The following is a 16,849-nucleotide window of genomic DNA, read 5'->3' on the forward strand; positions in this document are numbered from 1 at the left end:
TACGCTTCGCAGAGTGGGCTTTAAATGAGTTGAACGATGACCCAAATTTCGCACGAAAAATCATCTTTTCTGACGAAGCGCATTTTCACCTTGGCGGCTACGTTAACAAACAAAATTGCAGAATTTGGGGAACGGACAATCCACACGTCGTCGTACAGAAGCCAATGCATCCAGCCCGAGTCAATGTGTGGTGTGGATTTTGGAGTGGTGATTGGTTCTTTCTTTTTCGAAAATGCGGAAGGTCGCGCCGTGACAGTCGATGGTGAACGTTATCGCAACATGATAACTGACTTCTTGTGGCAAGAATTGGAAGATATCGATCTCGACGAATTATGGTTTGAACAAGATGGCGCAACTTGTTATATTGCCGGGCGTAGCATCAACCTTCTGCGCACAAGATTCAACAACCATGTGATTGATTAGCCGTTTCGGCGATGTCCATTGGCCTGCTCGCAGCTGCGATTTGACGCCGCTAGAGTTTTTTCTGTGGGGTTCATTGAAGAGTGCAGTTTATGCCAACAATCCCCAAACAATTGATCACTTGAAACAGAGTATTTGTGCCGCAATTTGACCAGGAAACAGTGGACAAAGTGCTTGAAAATTGGTGTTCCAGGATGACAGCCAGCCGTGGCCAACATTTGAATGAAACCATTTTCCATAGTTAATCGGATGAATGAAGTTATACTTATTATATTTTATACTGTTTTTTGTAATGTACTTATTGGTTTAAATTTTATCTTTAAGGTAACTATACATTTTTTTTCTATACAATTGTAAATTACCATATATATTGTATTGAAATTGTATATTGATTTTCCTTTAATTGGGCATTAGCCTGTTGGACATAAATGCTTATTATTATTTATGGCGAAGCAGGATGCAATACTAAGGAACCTGAGCGCTTCCCTAATCGCCGACATTCTTCGCGAAAATAATTTTCTACAGTCCATCGTCAGCGAAATGGGCAGTTTTAACGTATCAGGAGATACAGGATATCACGAGCTGCATGAACAACTGCCGAAAGAACAGGTTTTAAACAGAATTGCTGAACAACCTAGCACCAGCACGCGTGAAATTGCGCATCAAGTGAATGTTTTCCACCAAACAGTGTGGCGGGTGCTTCACGAGCAGCAATTGCACCCTTACCACCTTCAAAAAGTCCAGGCAATAGGTCCATTAGGTTACCTGTCGCGAGTAGATTTTTGTGTATGGTTGGTTTTTGCAGCATATCGCAATTCAACCGGATTTTGATTCGATCACTCTATTTACCGACGAAGCCTGTTTTACCAAGGATGGTTACTGCATTAGTCGCAACAGCCACCTAAGGGATGCGGAAACGCAACATGCGTGAGAGCTCACCAACAGGCCTTTGCGATTAACATGGAGACCGGTATTGTTGCCGACTTCTCAAATGGTCCGTACCTACTTCCACCTTGGCTAACTGGTCTACTTACATTTACTATAAGACATACTTCCTCAGCTGTTGACAATTCTCACGTATCTCTAGGTCTACGAAATAGAATGTGGTGGATTCTCCAACATGACGGTGCACCAGCACATTTTTCGCTTATTCAATTAAAAGGATTGAATCTATCAGGTGGCCAGCGCAAAGTCCACACTTAATCCCATTGATTTTGTTTCTCTGTGGTTACATAAAGTCCTGGTGTATGGAAGTACTAAGATATTGACGTTTTTTTAGATTTAAAAGGCAACAACTCGTGCAAAACCTGACCGTGCAGCCAAATCGGCTCATTTCTGCCTTAAATTTGGCACCACCTTTTTGGAACACTCAGAATAATCTAATTTACATATTAAATGTGACAAATGTAATACTTACTGCAGTAACTTAATAAAATATTAAATGGTACAAAACAACACACATCCTTAAACCAATACTAGTACTAATTGCAAACTCTTGGCAAAAAAGTCTAAACTATAATGAGCACAATGCAAGTTGGCAGCTTTAATAATCCTTACTAAAGTAGTATTCTCAAATATTTTTTAAATTTTATTGAAGAAGTCCATTTTGGTCCCCGCGGAGTTAATGGTTAATAAGGAAGACTACTTTCTGAAAAGGAACTCTTCTATAGAGACTCGCATGCTTTGAATCTGTCTTCTTGGCTAATATTAACTTTGCCACAATAATGACTCATGACTCATTTGAACCAACCCATAATTTATCTAGTACCACAATACCTTCCAACTCTTTCCCGGTTTCATTTGATGTTTGTAACTTTTTTCCTAGCATTCCTCCTGAAGATTGTTTATCCCATATCCATGAATTGCTGCGTTAAATTCCAATTTACCTATCGATATTATTTTAGAAATGTTCTCCCTAATAGATATTGTTTTAAAACAAAATTTCCTCCAAATTAACGAAATTTTTATGCTCTATAATTTTTATGCCAATTAATGAACTTTTAAATTTTTATGCTCAAAGTCTGGCTTGACTATGGGTTCAAGTTTGTCTCTATTCCTTGCAGAAGCTTTCATGTTCTTTCTTGAGAAAAAGATATTAGAATGCCTCTCGTTTAAAAATTTCTTTACGTGTTGATACAGATACGTGGATGATATTTTATACAATCTATACCGGATCTTAAGTTCATTACCCTTTCTTGATTTATTGAGTAAAAGGTCAAGTACCAATTCACTTGAATTCGCGATTTATAGAAAACCTATACAGAAACTGATAGTGTAATTCGCTTTTCTTCCATCCATCCTATTTATTTACCTATATTTTTTTTATTGTTTCACAGACTTTTTAACATTTCTCTTTCTTCAAACAAAACTTCTTGTAGAAAGAACTTGTAGCTAGAAATAACGGATATCTTGACAACACCATCAATAAAATATATTTAAAACATTAACATAAATTGTTAAATAAAAACTTCTTTGTAGAGACACTAAAGAAGTAGAATACCGAAGTATCACTTTTTATGATAAAATATCAAGTCACGGGGATAAAAGCTTTTAGAGAGTTTGTAGTCGAAAACTAAATGTTTGTTTTCGGACCTCAAATTCCTTGTCAAATGATGCCACTCACAAATCAGGAGTTTACAGACTAAAATGTACTGATCTTGACTATAAAAACTGTATAGACCAGAACAGCTGCTGACTCTTTATAAGGCTCAAATACGCCCTTCCCTCGAGTATTGCTCGCATGTCTGGAGCTCTGCACCCAAGCATAGTTTAAAGCTGCTAGATTCTATACAGAAGAGAGCTATTCGTCTTATCGACAAACCAGAACTGACAAATAGTCTGGATAGTCTGGAGCACAGGAGAAAGGTGGCTGATCTCTGTTTATTCTACCGTTATTATCACGCGGTAAGTGCTCCTCTGAGCTGGCAGGCCTGATCCCACCCAGGGCTGTTCCGGTAAGAAGGACGCGTCTAGCAGTTGCGGCTCATCAACATCGAGTCCACCTGCCTACCCCAAGGACGTCGCTGTATCGGGACTCATTCATCTGGAGAACATCTTCTTTGTGGAACGGGGTTCCACCTCACATATTTCCCGACGCATACAACCTGCAGCGATTCAAGATAAATGCCCACAAATATCTTCGCGCAAGCACCACTCCAAGAGTGACATAGGACTTTCCTCTTGTGCTTGTGTTTACCATAAAAAAAAAAAATAAAAATAATGTGTACCACTTCGGTCAAAGCGGAAGGAAATTTGAAACTCGTATAAAAAAACAATATTAATAGAAAATAACTTAAATAGGTTTATTACTATAATATTTCTTCTTTTTTCGCTTATCATATTAAGTCAGATCGTATAAGTTGGACATGAGTTTGAACCTTAAGCGGATACTGAGGTGCTGCATGTTTGTCGGAAGCGGTTGGGGTTGGATCCTCTAGAAATTCTGGAAATTAATAGGGCAATAAAATGAACTGATTATCTTCATATCAAAGAACAAATTAAGTTCGAAAGCAACTTGTTTTTTAATTCTTTAAGTCACCCCCATTAACATACTTAAATTAAAAACCTTTCGTTTAAAATATAATCCTACAAAGAAAGGATTCTAATCTTTTAATTGTTAATTTGACTTTTGTACTGACTTTTAAATCGTTTACCATTTTGATTAGAAATGTAATTTCGAGTCCGATAACGATGGCATTTAATTTGTGGAAAAAAGATTTCCTTTCGAGAAAGCATCTTCTTTATTCTGATAATAATTAGTTCTGCCATACGGAATATAGAACAACTCATGGTTTCTAAGTTGGCGAACAGATACACTAAATCAAACCTTACTGAGTAGACCTGGATAGTTCAGGAGTGACAATATCCGAAATAGTATGTCTGTTTTCCAATTTTAAAATGTGAACGAGCATCAGAGTAATTATGATTCTGAATCCTTCAAGTCTCTCGATATTATTCTTGTATTTCTGACTCCAGATGACTGAGGCAAACTGGAGTCTATTAAATACATAGGAATAATAGAGAGTTATCATGGTCTTATGATTATGAAAGTCAGTCCACTATCTCTTAAAAACTGCAGCATTCTATTGAAATCGTTAAGTAGTTTATTAAAATGTAAATTAAAGGACATTTTGGGGTCAAATAGAACACGCAAATCCCTTATATATGAGATGCTTCCCAAGACACTAATTTGAGATTTAAAATGGGAGAATGATGCAGAAGTACAGAAATTTGTCAAAGTTTAAATATAGATGATTCTCATCACAAAACTGGATTAGGGAGTCAACATTTGCTTCAAGAGGCTCACAATTAAGCACATAGCTTATTCAGAGAAATGCTTTAAGGTGATCAGGATAGCAAAGGAAGGAATAAGATTCAAACAAGATTTTGATATTATTGATGTAATTAAGGACCAAGATGGAATCCTTAAGGGACTCCAAAAAAATTATGAAAATCTTTTAAAACAAAAGCCTAACAGGGCAACAAACATAGATCTGTTAAAGAGATAAGACTCAAACCAACTGAAAAAGATCACCGCCCACCCCCATCTCTGCCAGCCTGATGTCAATCAAGATAGTATGAGAAATCTTGTCAAATGCTTTGTTACAATCTGTGTAAATTACATCTACCTGCTGGAATGAGCCAAAAGATTCATATAGAAATTAGGGTATTAATTAAATTTAATTCTAAGTTTTGTTTCGGCAAAAAATCACACTGAATGTCCAGCATAATGTCGTTTATCACAAAGTTGAAAATATGTGGATAAATTAGTTTTTAAAAGTTTAGAAAGATGCACAGTGCTAAAAGGTCTATTTTTAATATTAATTTTCGGTCCACTTTTATTTATTGGAATTATAGCAGACGCTTTCCAGAAGTCTGGAAAAACTTCGGAAGAAAGAGTCTGATTAAACAATAAGGTTAAATGCATGAAAAGTGCGGCCGGACAATCTTTTGCGAAAATATCTGGAATTTCATCTTTCATTTTACTCATCTAAACTCTACAAAGCCTTGAGAATCTGAGTAAATATGACATTGTACAGAGATTTGTGTTTGGTTTGACCATAACAATTGGTTATTTTCATAGTAGATGTGTTTGGAATAAATAATACACTCTTAAAAAATTACAAAACAATTTACAAATCCCTTGCCACTTTACCAACACCATCTCACCAGGAGGTAAGCAAAATTAAAATTTTTCTAGCATCCTCGAGGGAAAATTTACTGTTTTAAGACAGTTAAAATTTCAACATTTACCTCGCATACCAAACTGCCACGTTTAGCGCCATCTGTTGGTGGAAGCCTTTTATACTCGTAACAGCTACTAACGTAAACACATACATAATTATTATGACATTTGTGCATACGTGCCTTTTGCAACAACCGTGAATTAGCCAAGTCAAAGAGCAATCTGCGAGTACATCCGATTAATACGGAATCTCTGTTCGGCTTCAAGTTTATGAGGTTATCTCTGTCCAACGTCAATTGTAAAATATGCCACGTATATATGTAGTTGAAAACGGAGATGGCGCCATAATCGATGATCCGCAGTGGTAACGCAGTAACGTCAACAGTCGGGTTGTACATCGGTGTTTTTTGTGTTTAATTTTAACTATCAACGTTCGACAGTAACCACCCTGACCAAGTCAAACCCTACAGTCAATAATTAGGCTTCAACGGGTTCTTTATGTGCCATTTTCTAATTGGTTCAAACAGATTATTGATCATGTGCCCATGTGAATGCAGGATCAACGTTTCAAGCAGCTCCTCCATGACTAAGATCATGAAACTTTGATAGTTTTTAGGTCATGATGAGCGTTAAAGCATGCGCAGAATCTCATTGCGCAAAGTATAGATTTGACCCGGGCACATATTAGAGATTGGTTGGTTTATCAGACCTCCATACACACACACCAATCTGATTTAGTTCGCATGGGTTTGAATCATTTAAAAGTACGGTTAAAGTACTACATACGTCGTACGCCACTGCAGATTCAAGGTAGGCCTGCATTTCTATCTAGGTGGCTTGGAATGCAGCTCGCAATCTGGGTGGAGTACTTTGAAGGGTCATGACACCATATAACATGGCTGCCACCAGCGTCATGGCTTCAAACCGAACAGCCAACTTACCGGTCGATAATGTCGGCTTGATATGGCGGTACGTTTATTTTCTTCTTTGTTGGTGATCTGTATTATGGGAAATTTGAAGAATCTGTTGGGAGAAATTAATTGGTGGTGATCTTTGGGTGTACAGATACGGAAAAGATGTGTTACGAAATTAATGAACGAGTCATGCCTATGATCAGCCTTGTAAGTCGTAAACTGTTTAAAAAAAAAAAATGAAGTGTTTAAAAAATGGATGAACCTTTAAAGGTTGAAAAGGAAAAGAAAGCTGACATTGGAAATTTTCAAAAAAATTGATATTAGTTTTAAAGTATCCTTTTGATATTTCCAGGCAGTTGGAGTTACTTTTCCTATTGTCGGAACCAATTAATTGCGTGGAAGTAACAGACAATTACGTTAAAAATTAGGTAATTTTGGCTTACAGGCAGTTGAACTCACAGTTTTCTTTTTGATAACACCATTTTTGTTATTTCCAGGCAGTTAAAGTCTTTCTTCTTATTCCTAAAAACCTTCAATTATCTGAAAGTAACGGAAATTGACTTTAAAAATTAGGTAATTTTAGCTTCCAGGCAGTTCAAATCACATTTATTTTACTGTTTGAACCAATCAACTTTAGGTAGTTAAATCAGTTTTCTAACTGATTGAAGACATAGATTACCTTGAAGTAATTTTTTGTTACTTCCAGGCGGTTGAAGTCTTTCTTCTTATTCTTAAAAACCTTCAATTGTCTGGAAGTAACAGAAAATTACTTTAAAAATTAGGTAATTTTGGCTTCCAGGTAGTTAAAGTCACATTTTTTTGCCTATTTGAAGAAATCAACTTTAGGTAGTTGAATCACAGTTTTCTAACTGATTGATGACATAGATTACCTTGAAGTAATTTTTTGTTACTTCGAGGCAGTTAAAGTATTTTTTCTTATTCCTAAAAATTCTCAATTGTCTGGAAGTAACAGAAAATTACTTTAAAAATTATGGAATTTTAGCTTCTAGGCAGTTAAAGTCGCATTTTTTCTGACTATTTGAAGACATCAACTTTAGGTAGTTGAATCAGTTTTCTGACTGATTGAAGACAGATTACCTTGAAGTAATTTTTTGTTACTTCCAGGCGGTTAAAGCCTTTCTTCTTATTAAACCTTCAATTGTCTAGAAGTAATAGAAAATTACTTTAAAAATTAGGTAATTTTAGCTTCCAGGTAGTTAAAGTCACATTTTTTTGACTATTTGAAGGCATTAACTTTAGGTAGTTGAATCACACTTATCTAACAGATTGAAGACATAGATTACCTTGAAGTAATTTTTTGTTACTTCCAGGCAGTTAAACTCTTTCTTCTTATTCCTAAAAACCTTCAATTGCCTGAAAGTAACAGACAATTACTTTAAAAATTAGGTAATTTTATCTTCCAGGATGTTAAAGTTACATTTTTCTGACTGTTTGAAGACAGCAACTGCCTGGAAGTCATTTTTTCTTACTCCTAAAAGCCTCAGTTGCCTGGAAGTAAGAAATTACTTTAAAAAAGAGGTAATTTTATCTCTGAGGCAGTTGAAGCCAATCTTCTTATTTGTGAAAGCTTTCAATTGCCTGAAAGTAACAGAAAATTACTTAAAAAATTAGGTAACTTTAGTTTCCAAGCAGTTGAAGTCATTCTTCTTATTCCTGAAAGCCTTCAACTGTCAGGAAGTAACAGAAAGCCTTGACAATCGTTAAAAGAATCACATTTTCCATGACATTTTATAAACTTCTACAATGCAACAGTTGTAATACACCTTTAAGGTTCTTATAGACGTATCAGCTCACATACTACGCACGGTCATATAAATTTGTTATGAATCACAAGCGGTCTTGTATCTTCTTAGCAACCAAATAAAGACGACCGAGAGAGGACGACCTAGGTGAATCGAAGCGATGAGAGTCCAACGTCCCGTTACCTCACTGTCGCAGGAACGTACTTAACACGTTTTAAACGTTAATCGGAAAAAACAAATTGTTGGTTATAGTCATCTGAAAAATACTTCAAAGACTACCAGCAAGTTGATCATGGTGAAACGAAACGTTGTAATTGACATATACTTCCTAATTATCAGGGTGGGGCCAAGTAAAACATCAAAAATTCGAATTGCATCAGACAAACCCTAGATTGAATAGTTTTGTCCTTATCTTTCTAACAGTATAAGACGTAAAAGAAAAAAAATTATTGTTGCGCTGCTTTTTCAGGCTCGACGTGATTCTAGTCCGTGGAAAATCCGGTTAAAATCGAGATTTGTTTTGGCTCATTATGTTACTTTATTAAATTGTTAAACGTTCTTGCGTATCATGATACGGGCAAGGTCAATTGCAAGAAATCTACTTTAAAAAAAACTGTAAAGTACTTTGCTTGTTTGAATAAGATTTTTATCGGTTGTCAGTTGCTTCTTCCAATTTCATTGCAGATTCCTTTTTGTCCTTAGTCGCCATCTTTCTCACCTCTGACTCCCTCAAGCTTGATGCTCTTGCTTTTGTGACCACCAGGTATGACTTTCCTATAGCAAGTTTGTGCAAGCTGCATCAATATTGAGTCAGTCCATACTGTTCATCTTTCTCTTGATAAGTTTCATGAACTGTTTTTGTTTCCCTTTCTCATTGCACTTGATCACTTGATCTCTCACGCCTATAATCTAGGAGAGTAGTTAATTTACATATATATAAGCTTCCTGGTCACTTTGTAGTTTGATGATTTTGATAATGAATTTGAATAACCCCGACACACGCCACTGACGTTCAGCAAACAAGAAAAAAAATCAAATCACCCACCACGTAGTTCTTTAGACTATTAAAGTGAGCATGTCGAGAGTGTAAAAATAAGAGGATTGAGTGTGTGTGTGTGTGTGAGAGAGAGAGATAGGGAGAGAGGCGATCGCTTAGGAATTATTGCAAAATATTACGCCAATTAGCGCCGAACATAAGACGGTGCATTCGTTAAGAAACCCAAGCCGGTGGTTTATGGGTAACATAACGAAGAGAAAAAATTATTATGACTCGGTGTGAAGAGCGTGACTTTTGCGTGTTTTGGTGGCCTTTTGCCTTTACCGACGCCGTTAATGAGAGGAAACCTGCATTTAAACGGTTAAATGAATGAAGTAACTTTTTTTTATCTTGTAAAGGCACAGATTTAATCTGATTTATGACCTCAATTAAGATGAGTATCCATCTCACTCTAGTACCAGTCCTTCATACATTTTACTTCTAATGTAATTTTTGTTTAAAGATGCCTATTTTGTTTCAGATAATCCAAAGTCTTCCATCAAGGATCCAAAGGGACCAAATACAATTTTACGGATGAAACCCGAAACTCTTTAGTAAGTATATTACAACAACAATGCTGCTGCTGAGTTCTAAGGAGAAAGGAGACGTACACATGCGCAGTCTCTAGTTCGGAGAATACAGAATCGCGAATTGAGCACTTAAGTCATTCTTATCAAATCATTGACATGCGTCATAGTGATAAATAAATACGTTCGGGCCAATTAATCAATGGTTCGCTAACTACTGGGCTACAAATCAATTGTCTGACACAACCTCAGATTTTATGAGTATTAAAACTGGTTTTTTGTCATTTCCAAGAGTCAATCCACGTCAATCGATTTATACCTCACTTTGTTACCCGTGAACCAACCTCTCATTACATGACACATATTTAACGTAAACATACTATGGCAACACTGGACTAGGTATCACAAAGCCAACACTAATAGAGAGGTTTCCTAAATTTTAAGCTTGGGAAAATGTGTAGCGTTGCCAGTGGTTGGGCCGGTAACTACAACATTCGGCGGGAAATTTGAATTGCTCATTTGCTTGCATTGATTTATTTCATCACATAATACTCTTCGTTTATGTCAAAAGACATATCGATAGAATAAATCGGTGAGTTTGTCGGTGAAAAACACGGTCTAATATGATAAATAAAAGCTTTGTCCAATAAAGTCTAAAATAATCAGAGGTTCATGTATTGATAAAAGGTGCATGAATCACGTTTAATTCAGACTTTCTTGGAATATAGCTCTTGCATAATGGTAGGTATAGCTTGAAGGGAAATGAAAGGATTTAAAATAATTAAATACATATCTTTATTTATGTCTGCGATATGCTTATACTAATAATAGAAGTGTTTCATTTTATTGCTGGAAAAAATTACAAGCTCTTAAAAACATTAGTTTTGCATATTTTCCAAAACTAATGTACTAAGAGTTTTTATAGGGTTACTTACACAAACATACAAGGAACTCTTACTTAACTTACATAATACATACATCTAAGTTAAGACTGCCTTACATAAGTCTTCCTTAAATATCTTGATGCAAGTAGCTATATTAATATAACAAAAAGACCTGCAAAGTTACTAAAGATATAAATTTGCAAGAGTGATGCTATGGAAAGGGTTGTGAGTGGGATTCTTGGTATTTCAGCATGTTAAGAAAAATAAGTATAACTAATATTATATGATTCATTATTCATTTATCCTTTTTAAATAATTTTTCCCACTTTTTTCATAATTTTCTTATATTTGTCATTATTTCTTTGTTAAGTATGCAAAAAAATATTGCATACTTTACAAAGTTATGAATTATATTATTTGTAAAATTAGGGTGGTTGTTGCAACATCTTTTTTTACATTTACCTTTTTAATTAAATATGTTTCTAAAGATATTGATAGGTTTGGTAAATAGCAATATCTTAGTAATCAATGGTACAATATACCAAAATACCTATTGGTTAAAAAATAAAAAAATGGCACCAAGTTGAGTAAGGGAGAAATTGGAATATTGCCTGGCCTTATAAAGACTTCATAATCAGTTTTTTGGTAATGTTGGTTAAGGTATCACAAAAAAATTTACATCAGTTGGTAATATTTTTAAGTTTTTTCACTCAAAAAACAAGCAATATAGTTAATTGTGGCAAGACCCATTATAGTTTTCCTATTACAAATTTCAGGAATTTCATTGATACCAATTTCTGGATATAATGACATTGCCCCTGGTATTACTTCTCCTGTCACAAAACATCTGAGCCTATCTAAAATTAGAGTACCTTCAGTTTGACGGTACCTTCCTCCTCACGGTTGGAATTAGATGAAACTATTAATGACATCAAAGATTTTTTTAAATTTGACACAGGTGGATAAATAATTCTCCATGAGGATGGATAAATAAACTCCATGAGGTGGAAACTAGGACTCCAAGCTGGAACATTTTTCTAAAGGATCTGGGTTTAGCCGTGTTAAACAAAGAGAAAATCTTGGGTTATCCTCTAAGATTACCTTTTTTATATAAATAAAATTTTCTAAGTTGAAAATTTAATTATCTATAGAGGGAACCACAATTATTACAATTACATACAATTTTTTTTTTCATTAAAATACTTCATACTCCTTAAAACGTTCATTTGTTCTATCCAGTGCTCCTGATGGTGCAATGAAAGGTTCGGATCACCTTTTAGGGATTTGCTGGATGGTGTTCCCGTGCAAGGTAAGTTGTAGCTGTCAAATAGCTTATCCAAGAAAATAAGTTCTGCGGTACCACACGCTTCCCTTGGTAAATTTTGTGGACCTTTGACATCTGTAAAACAAAATAATTTAATTGAATCGGTGAGTGAAAGAAGGGTCTAAGTGCGAAAATACACATTTTCCAGGAAATAAAAAAAATTAATTATTTCAATTAGGAAGGAGAATTTCATGATAGTGTTCACAGGTAACTTGTTTATTAATTAACTCGAAGTTGTTTTATAGAAAAATAACATTTACAACGACATTGAAAACTGGTCTTTTTGCCAAAAATATTTAATGATTTTGGACCCTTCTTCCACCCAATAGATGTTTTCGAAACTTTTAATTTTTTATTTATTTATTTATTTTGTTTTTTTGCATTATAAGAAATATAAGGGATAATAAAAGAGTTAGAAAGGTGAACTCAATAAATTTTATTCAATAGTTTCAGAAGTAGTAACATTCCATGAAATAATATGGTAATAGAATACTAAATCTTCACCACTAACGTATTGTAGAACTTTCTTGAAGTCCTGGATTTTTTGTCATTAATAGGTACTGCTTCGGAATAGGCTTTGTCATTTGGAAGCTCTGGCCTTACGTTCGGTTTAACCAGTTTAAAACTGGAGGAAAATGCACCGCCAATGAAGTCAGAAACTGTTACATGACCTGGAGTTATAGCATCAAACGTAAATTCACAATATTTTGAAACACTGAATACATTGTTATTTCTCTTTTCGATAGGCTTACAGCTTTTTTTGTAGTACTGTGGCCACCAGTTTTGTAGTCAATAATATCGTGGTACGAGATCCTTTTAAACTCAAATGGCTTGGTGATTCTACTTCTTAAAATCATGCTTTCGTATTCTTCTGGAAGATAAACCCTGTCGTGCTTTTTGACTAACCTCTTTAATGTACCAAAATCGCGGTCACAAGGAAGGAAAGACTGTCCTCGAATTGGGAAATAGTGATAAATTTTTGAAAAACGTCCAGTTTCCTGAAGAGCCAGCAAAAATCGAACCATAGTATTATTTCGGTTTTATCCAGGACAACCGTCTGAAAAAATATGCAATTCTTGAACTGGTATGTGGTTTTGTATATAATCATGTACAAAAATACACACTTCATTTGGCGACTTTTTAGCCTGACCCTCGTGATAGGTATAAAAGTATCCACTGGAGTCCGTTAGATTATGGATCTCAAATAAGTATATACATAACTGCCTATAGTAAAAAATTTCCTGTACTGGAATATTTGGAAGTGGTAGGTTTTGCATGTAGTCAAAAGTAACCGGCCACTTGGGGGTTATCTTGACATAATTTTTGAACGTCTTGCAACTTATAAAATTTTTTGGTACGCCTTTTGTGAACCATTAACTCGGCGGCTGCCACTCGTTTAGCATTGTCATTTAGATTGGGATTTCTGAGTTTAGTGTCTAGTTCTTCACAAATAGAACAGACATCAACTTGGGGTCGTCCGAAGCGAAGTTGAAAGTTTTCTTTAAAATATTTTAAGTAATATTCATATTTTACCTTATTTCCTAATTCTGGATATTTTTTAAGAAATAGGGAATGCATTGCCTTTACTGTGAGTGTTTCATCTAAGTAAAAAAAAGTTTTTGAACTATAATGTGCTTGTTTTTTGGGAAATGAGTCTATGTGTTCTTTAATCTTGATAAGAATATTCAGAGGTAATACATGACGTCTTGTATTATGTTTTCCTCTCATGTCACAAGGAGCTTTTCCCGTTGCGAATAATTGGCTTAATCGTTGAACTTGGTGATGAGAACGACCCTTTCATTCTCACTATTCAATGAATCAATGCGAAAAGGAGAATGTATTACTTTTTTTAAAAACATTACCTTCGGTGGGTTTATGTTTTTAGCAAGGTTTTACTTCTATAAGACCTATTAGGAATGTATCTTGCTCATTTTTAGGTTGACCAGCATATAACTTGGCAATAATATCGTTTTTAAATTCTTCAGAAAACTTCTCCGTGCACTTCAGCTTACATCTGAAAAGAAACGTATACATGTCAAGTACAGTTAGGTAAGTCTAGAGAGAGACATCTAAATAGAGTTCTATAGCGAGTAAGTATTTTATGAAATTAAGAAAAAAATAATAAACTATGGCACACAAGGAGGGCCAGGTTTCTTAGCCTCTTTAATGCTACCCGATGTACTACTGATGTAAGATTCACCTGCCAGACGTGCATGCTTATGTTTTGTGGCCTTCCATTTATCTACATTCCTTGATCTTTTTCTGCCTTGCGGTTGATTACTCTCGTCGCCTCTATCACTTTCATTTTCACTATCACCGCTTTCCATTTTGATTTCCAAAAGTTAAATATTATTTTCTTCGTTTTTCAGACCCAGTAACAGTTCAATAACAAATGAATAATAATCTCTAAAAACGACAACAACAAACAGCTGACGCAGTCGCACACATATTGCACACTGAGTAGTTCTTTCGCTTAGCCTATTTTGACGGGGCTGATTGCAGGTAACGGTATTGAATTTTGGACCGTTTTTGAGCTCATACGATGGAAAGAGGTCATTTAATAAAGATGGCTATCTCACTTGAAATGTCAATTTTGGTCACTTTGAAACTTCTTCCACTCACCGATTCAATTAATATTAAGGATATTTTTTAAAACTTACCCCCTTAGCAATCTTATCCATCAAACCAACCAACTTTATTGCTATATTAACTTGAGTGCAATTGGAAAATTTCTTTTTATTCAGCTTCTCAGAGAGAACATATGCCGCTGATATGGTGGGACAGACTCTGTTTTCCTCTTCTGTATCAAGATAATTAAGGTTGACAATGTGTCCCCGCTTCGCAATCCTTTGATTATGGATGTGGAAATATAAATTTCTAGTTAAAAGATTATTTTGTATTCCTTTGAAGATGTGAGGAATGCCATATATGTGAATAATCTCTTCTCCATCTATTAAATAACCATGATAGCGGTTCTCAATATTATCTATTTTGCACATTTCATTTGTATCTTTCAGAAGGGAATTTATGGCAGCTCGATTTGAGCCATGATCACATATTGAACAAATTACTGTTAAGCCAATTAAATTAATCTCTTACCATATTTTTAGGTTCATAAATAAGCTATTGACTGCTTCCATGTTTTATGAAAGCTAATTGTCAAGTATGAGTGGCAAACTCATGTTGCCTAGGGATCCCATGTCAACATACTCATCTATTTTATCATTGACTTTGTTATACACTAGTTGTTCAGTTAAAGATATTTTATCAAAAATTAATAAGCAAAACCTATCAATAGGTTTCATCTTCTGTACTCGTAAAGCCAGTTTTTTAAAAAGTTCATTGTCTAGCCAAAAGTTATACCCTTAAGGAGTTTCTGAAGGCTGCTTTTGCTGGGTAAAACTAATCCTGTTTTTAAAAATTTGCATGGTTTTGGTTCTCCTTTCTAAAGGACCAAAGCATATACTTTATTTCTGGAAAAATGATGCCTGACTGTTGCATCCATGCAATTGGAACCACTTTTTAATTTGCAGATGTTCTTTTTTTGGACTTTGGTAATTATATATCTATTTTTTTTTTGGACTGAGATTGACAATAAGAGTTTCATTATTATTTCAGCTAAAATTTTCCTAAACGGTTTTGGGGTTCAAAGGGCTATATTTTTTCATTAATTAATTGTATTAAAAGAGGGTAATTAAAATAAAAGGTTTTAGAGGTAATTGGGCGGGAATTGTTATGCAACATTAATCTTCTTGCTGAAATTTTCTTTGGACATGCAAACTTTACTAACATTTTAAAACATTTAGTTCTTATGGTAAAATACAAATAAAAACAATAACAAATTACACATTTGCCTTTTGAAATTGGTTTTCTTTGTTTTTCACAATTACAGGTAATAAAAATCTAAAATTAATATAAATAGATATACAAACATTTAGGATGTACTTACCTGTAGATTTGTATTAAAGATTTTCTTCAGTTTTTTAAGGAAAACAAGACTACTACATTTTGATTTATTTAGTGACAACTAAAATGTAATATTAGACTGATGATATTATAGTTTAGAATTAGAAACCTTGGAAATGGAGAAAACGTCACGATAGAAGTTCGAGCAAAGGAGTGACCAACGATAACATTGACTGTTGACTGTCAATTACGTCAATATCAGCTGTAAATGTCAAGTCCTAGTGTCGGTGGCGCCGCCTTCTAGCCCTTGGAACTACAAACTGTCAAGTGTAACAATAAGGTGTCTGAAATGTGCTATAATTTGAATTCCCTTTTATTTTACTTTCTCTATGGTCTAACATAACAGCATTAAAAATAAAAAATGGCTTGATAAATCACGTGATTGCTAAATTGACATGACAGCTGTCACTAGCGCCAGCCGCGGCTGGGCTGGACCCTACAAGTGGAACAATAGTTTGACAGCTCCATAAGGGAAATTTCTCTATTAGTGGTTGCTATGTAAGTTTAGCTTTTAGTCAAAATGATAATACTAGGTGTGACGCGTGACCACGAACTTAATAAATACACCTGGACTGCTAATTCAATGAAAAGTGAATGACCACTACTAGGGGGCCGCCATTTTGCGTGATTGTGTCCTTTCGATGTTGGTCACTCTGACAAATTTTAATTGTGCCAACTATAGGGAAACAAAACAATTAAAGTTTTTGAGAGGTTATGTTTACAAACATACAAAATAGAAAGTTACATATAGGTAAGAATTTTAGATAGTTGCGTTAGATCTGTGATTTTTCTTGTACTTCTTTAAGAATTTCGTTAAAATTTATGAAAGA

At 34.7% G+C, this 16,849-nt stretch overlaps 1 protein-coding gene and 1 long non-coding RNA gene across 3 annotated transcripts in view; one reads left to right on the forward strand and one right to left on the reverse strand.

Moving 5' to 3' along the window:
* Positions 1 to 16,849, forward strand: part of LOC126741442 (nuclear hormone receptor FTZ-F1 beta) — a 127,520-nt gene that overhangs the window by 45,130 nt on the left and 65,541 nt on the right. For both annotated transcript variants that reach the window (XM_050447847.1, XM_050447848.1), the window contains exon 2: positions 9,800 to 9,872. The gene's annotated coding sequence lies outside the window, so the exon portion shown is untranslated. The remainder of the gene's footprint in view (positions 1 to 9,799; positions 9,873 to 16,849) is intronic.
* LOC126741446 (uncharacterized) lies at positions 11,859 to 15,199 on the reverse strand. Its single transcript, XR_007662184.1, has 2 exons — positions 14,714 to 15,199; positions 11,859 to 12,128 (listed from the first exon to the last, which is right to left on the reverse strand). It is a non-coding gene; the product is annotated as an uncharacterized LOC126741446 (long non-coding RNA).

The sequence above is a fragment of the Anthonomus grandis genome, chromosome 10, assembly GCF_022605725.1.
Source record: "Anthonomus grandis grandis chromosome 10, icAntGran1.3, whole genome shotgun sequence".
In the NCBI taxonomy this organism is placed as follows: domain Eukaryota; kingdom Metazoa; phylum Arthropoda; class Insecta; order Coleoptera; family Curculionidae; genus Anthonomus; species Anthonomus grandis.